Raw genomic sequence first — 6,202 nt, 5'->3', positions numbered from 1 at the left:
TAGAACCAAACATCACCTGTAAATCTGGATATTCATGCGGTGTTGGATTATCAAGCTCCCTCGAGTTCGCATGTGTAGGAGTAGCAACCTGCAATAGTTCATCAATCATGCCACCTCAGATCTCACGTAACTCAATATTTTAAAACTTTTAATACAATTGAAACTACCTCAGGTAGCACATCTTCTCCATGTATCTCATCTCCTCCATGTATCTCACCTTCTCCTTGTCCTTGTGGGTGACTACATGAGTCGACCGGTGTAGTCGCGGGGAACGGAAAACTCGGTAAGTTCATCTGCTTCACCCAAGCATTGAATTCACCTACTAACTCGTTGCGTACTTGTTCCTTAATTGATGCCACCTTGCATCCAACTCATTCGGTGAGCTAACACTTGCTCGAGATCGACCGAATTTTGTGTATTCTGGACCCATCACCTTTTGCCATCCTAACAATGACCCTCCCGAACCTACTACTCGTCCTGGATGGTATGACTTTTCCCAAAGCCAAGGTGAAAGGGTCATTCTCCACACTTGGGACCAATTTGCCCTCTAATAGTTCTTTAGTGTGCTCAGCAAGCTGTAGCAAAAGGAAAAATGATGTCAATAATACAGTTAATGGTTTGTATAGTGATTTTGATGCAAAAAATTCTTAAAATTCAACAGTTCATAGATAACTTACACGTTTATCTGCCATTTTTTTGGTTTTCGGACCCTTGATGATCCATTTTCCGGTTTCCTTATCAAACGTATGGAGAGAATAAAAGAATTCACCAGCACGACTCACCAAAATAGTGACTGTGGAACTAGAGGGTTCTTTCGATGGCACTAGAAGCGATTTAGGGTATAAACCCTTTTCGATCCACTCAGGATCTTTTCACCAAATGTCTTAGCCCCCATACGATGGGTGTACTCCTTTTGCAATGCATTTTTCAGGTAATGGGACAATTTCATCCCCTTTGAAAAGAAAGAGATGGTGGTTCGAGTCCCAATGATTAATAGCGGCATGGAGAAAATCAAAGTCTATAACTAGTTGCATATAACTCGTCAAGGTGGTATATTTTGAAGGCTAGTTTATCCTCAGTTGAAAGGGAAGTGACCTACTTCTTTAATCGTTGTTCAAAGGTTTGTGCCATTGATCAATATGTAAAAAAAAAGAGAGAGAGAGAAAGAATTTAAAGAGTTTAATTCTTTTTAATTCTTTATAGCACTACTAAGAGAATGAATGCGAGATGATCAAAATCCTATACAAAACCATGCTTAAATAGACCCAAGAGGGGGAAATTTTCGGCAATTTTCGCTCTAAGGAAAGATTACCCGCAGGTAGCGTGCGCAACTCACGAGTTGCGCGCGCGACAGCTGCGCGCAAGACATCCTGTTGCGCGCATCTGGTCCGTCACGACATGTTGATTTGATTTATTTTTCGTATCTTGAACTACATAATAACGGAATATTGACGAAATCTTATGACTAATCATACGCTTAATTTTGTTAACTCTTGTGTCCGTTTTTATAATTATTTTCTTTTATTTTCTTCTTATTTTCCTTTTCTCTTTCTTTCTTTTTCTTTTCCCTTCCTTTTCACTTTCCTTTTCCCGTTCTCCTTTCTTTGTTACTTTCTTGTTTGTTTTTTTTCGAGGGGGGTAAGTCGGGAACCCTTTCCCTTCCTCGGAATTTTTTTGCAATTTTTTGCTTAAAAAAAAAATTCATGGAAACAAAAAAAAAAATATATATATATAACAAAGACATATATACAAAATGTGTGTCATATGTAAAACAAAAGATAATAATAAAAAAAATAGGTATATATGTTTCCAAAAAAAATATATATACACAAAGGAAATCAAGATGCTCGGCGACTCCCGGACGACTGCTGTACATCCTGCAAAATCCAAACAAATATTAGTACACAAACTTTGTAATAACTTTGATAAAATAAAAAGAAATAAACTTACCGCGACCATCCAATGATCACGGCATGATAAAGCCACGAGGGCTCTCCGATAAGCAGCTCGGAAAGCACGTATAGTCCTCACCATGCCATTCACGGTCTCTCGCGGTACTTGTTCCAAATACAAGGACAGTTAACAAACAAACGTATATGAAAAAAATATAAAAACCAATACATATAAGAAATAAACATACCGACTCAACTGTCTCAGGAATAAACGGTATGTCCTCCTCCTCCTCCGCTGTTGGGAGAATCTCGCGAATTACCGATCCAAAAGCATCGGTATACGTGACCTCCGCTGTAGGAGGCACCCAACCACCAAGCTCGACTCGCTGAAAACGCAATAAAAGAGTCAAGGTTTCGAAAATAAAAGAAAAATGAAAAACATATGGTAAAATATATACTAACCGGAACAAAAGCTGGGAAAGGAGTCAGTCTAGATGCGATGAAAGCCTGGTAAGATGCATTCGGCAACACTAGATGCTCCGCTGGATAACCGTGGATCGCCTGAGCTCGATCCTTGGTAGACAGCAAGTCCGGACGCAACATCCGGAGGATCCGCAGGAACCGCATGCAGGCTCTTCGGATGAAGACTGCCAGAGAACACGCTCGCCTTAAAACCAAGCGTCTGTCCTCTGGAGCACTGGAAGCCCCTAATAAAGGGCCCAAAACGGCAACAAATCATGCTAGACCGGACAGTCTCAGGGACTCCGACGATCAAACTACAAGGACGAAGATCGATCTACAAACATAGCCACATGAAAATCATCAAAAAATAATAATAATCGAAAAAAGATGCACATGTGTTGTTAAAGTACTCACCGACGCACAAGTCGCCGAAAGGATCCTCTGGGAAAAGTCGCCGAAAGGATCCTCTGGGAAAAGTCGCCAGCTGAAGAGGCTCACCTCTTCTTAATCGTGACCAGTCGATGGCCAATAGGAAAGCGAGCAGCCCCGAGCGTCCTAGGGGCTAAGAAAGGCAGGTACGAATATCCCCAAGCCTATAAGAAGCGAAAAATAATAAGGAAAAGAAAACAAAAATGGTGATTAAAAGAAAATTCAAAGGATAAGTACATACCTCGAGGATACAACCGTGCCACGTGAGGGAGATCTAAGGCACCTCAGTAGCTGCCGCGGAATCCATCACCCGGGTCGTCTTGCCCATGCCTGTAAGCATACGGGCGTACGACACCTCCGCCCAACTCAAGTTACCTACCTGCCCCAAATCACGAAGGCAAATAAGTAACCTAATGGCAAAACGCTCTCCCCGATCACTCAAGATAGTGGTGGAAAGAACATGAGCAATGTATATCCGAGCCAGCTGCTCAGATGTACACTGTCGATCAACCTCGTCAGCCAACAACTCATCGACAAGAATCGAGTACGGACAAGACTGCGCATACATGTGAAGGGACGCCACAAGACGGTCCCCCACGAGGTCACGCGGTCTCTCGTTTGACCCCTTGACGACCTCCATAGCTACGGGCTCACCTGCAAAAGGAAAACCCGTAATCATAGCGAAATCGTTAGGGGTAACCGTCATCTCTCCCCATGGAAAGTGAAAAGTGTTGGTGGAATCCCACCAAAACTCCAGCAATCCACGAAGGAAAGCCAACGACGCAGGCTGACCCGATAAATCCCGAAAAGCAGCCCGCTGGGAGCTGATCTTTGAAAGCTCCACAATCTCCTTTACCACCTCGGGTAAACTCTGAAAACGACCTCGCAGGTCACCATAGTTGTATAGACGCATGCTAAGCTCACTAAAAAAAAAAAGGGCACAAAAGAGAGTAAAAATATGGTGACAACTAGTTTTGAAGAAAAAGAAAAAAAAAAAGGAGGCGCAAGGGACTTACAATGCCACGCCAACCCCTGATCAAGACGTGATGGTTTGGGTCCCACTTAAGGACCCTAGGGTCCCAGTTGGGAAGATCTTCCCAAACCACATCCTCCTGGCGACGTCGATCAGCTCCGACGCATCGCTCCCAAACCTCCTCAGGAGGACGGGTCACCCTCTTTCGAAGGCGAACCGCCTTTTCAGGCACGGGATCTCCTAGAATCTCCTCAGCATCGACGAATAGAGGCGAATCCATGCTATGGATAAAGGTTCTTTATTAGTTTATTTTTCTAAACTAAGATAATGAACATGTTCTGGACCCATTTCGGCAGCATAACGGCTACTGAAAGGGCAAAACACAAAAATCGAATGCCACCCATACCAGGGGCTACGATACTTGCAGTTAAACTCAGTAAATGGGGGCTTCTAACACCCATAAAAGCCATCCTATACCAGTTTCAACTAAGCATTCAAGGGATTACGTTCCAAAATCTCAAAGAATCGATTATGAATAGGCGAATAATAGTAACAATAATACAAATATCGTCTACCAAACAATCTTGAAGTTCAAACATGACAAAAATAAGTTAAGTGCACACTTCGTGCCAATTTTCGGATTCAAAATTTTCAAAACATTATTTATGAAGATATGATCAATTCTAACACTATAATTACTTCATAATCAACAAGTATAGCCAAAATGAGAAAGCAAGATAACAAGAAACAAACCAAATTCGAAGAAAAGTGCAAAAAACGTACTCAAACGAAGGAATGCTCATACACGGTTCAATACTTAACCATTTTTCATGAAATTTGTTGCAAAACACTCCTTAAACATAGCATAATAGCATGGAACAAACAATTTCAATAATAATGGTCTAAACCAAAAACCCCCAAATTCGAAAATTGGGGTTTAATGATTCGAAAAATGCCCAAATTCAGCCAAGAACAAACGACTTTAAACAAAAAAACTTACATTGGATTATGGAAAATGTGAATTAAGGGTGAGATCTACTTCCTTTGTCTTCAAAAATCGCAAAAATCGAGCTTTTTAGAGAGAGAGGATAAAAAATGGGGAAGGAAGAAGAAGAAGAGTGCGAAATGAAAATCGCGCTCAGCGATTTCTTTTTGCTGACTTACATGTCGCGCGCAACTGAAACAGTTGCGCGTGACAGACCAGCACAACTCAGAATGATGCGCGCGTCTGGCCAGCGCAACCCACTGAGTTGCACGCGGATACTGGTCACTAAAATGACCGGTATCCAGATTTTTATCCGTTTGATTATTTTTCAACGGTTTTTGCTCGTTATTAGAAGTAATGGCGCGCAAATTATCAAAATCTTTTAAAATTGCTTTGCATTTTGTCCGGCTTGATTCCTTTTCGCGAGTTTGTTTCTTCTTTGATAGTTTTTTTTGCATCATTTTGCATGCACACCTTGCTTTGTACCTTCCCTAAGCATACGTTTTGAACATTTTTCGTAAAAGTGTCTTAAGACGTTTCGTAGTGGTGCTTTACGTAAAATCTCCCATAGACAGGTTTGTCATTTTACCGTACTGACGTTATAAATGTCCGGATTTTCTTCTTTTTTCACGTCCACAGCAAATAGGAAGGCGTCATTATGCAGCGTAAAAATGCAAGGCGTTATCATACAGCGAAAAATTATATGGCGTAGGTGTTGCGTAAAATTTCACTTCTTCCCCCGCTTTGCAAGATCTACCTCTCAGAACTAAAGGGTAGAGAATTACTTTTCTTTAGGCGTTAGCTCATGATTCGACAGGCACGCCGAACCATTTAGGAACAAACACTTCTTGATTGGAAGCAAATACGATAGTTAGTGTGCTTACTATCTTACCGTATAGTTAGGGTGTCGTCCACCCCCTGTATAAAGAGCGATGAGACGATGTCGCACCTATGTAGTCACGTGCCCCCAGTCCTGAGACACGTGTACTCATCTTGTGGACAAAAATACTGAGAGAGTTGCCGATTTTCTTCTTTCTCACTGGATTTGGATATATGCCTCCAGTCCTGAGACATGTATTTCTATCTTGTGAACATCGAGTATTGCGTTTTGACAAGCGAATTGTCAAGAACTCTATTCCGGCTGTGAAAGCCGAAATGTTTAGGTTGCGAAAGCCGAAATATTATTTTTATCATATTTTCAAATTGTTAAAATCAAGCTAAAGTTTCAATAACGTATCGAGGGACTTTAGACCAACAATGACATGATTGGGAGGACATCATCCCCTTTTAATTAAACCGATCTCTTCTCATGACATGATATCACCCAGAACACCTTTACTTGTAAAAGCGTTCTACAATTGCAAAGGATCAATCTAGATTCTATAGTGCGTTAAGACTAGAAAATACTTTTTTCTAGCCTTAATAGATACTTGTTTCAAATACTTAGCGAATCAAGGATTG

The sequence above is a fragment of the Chenopodium album genome, chromosome 7, assembly GCF_948465745.1.
Source record: "Chenopodium album chromosome 7, dcCheAlbu1.1, whole genome shotgun sequence".
Taxonomy (NCBI): Eukaryota; Viridiplantae; Streptophyta; class Magnoliopsida; order Caryophyllales; family Amaranthaceae; genus Chenopodium; species Chenopodium album.
This window is presented reverse-complemented; position numbering follows the sequence as displayed.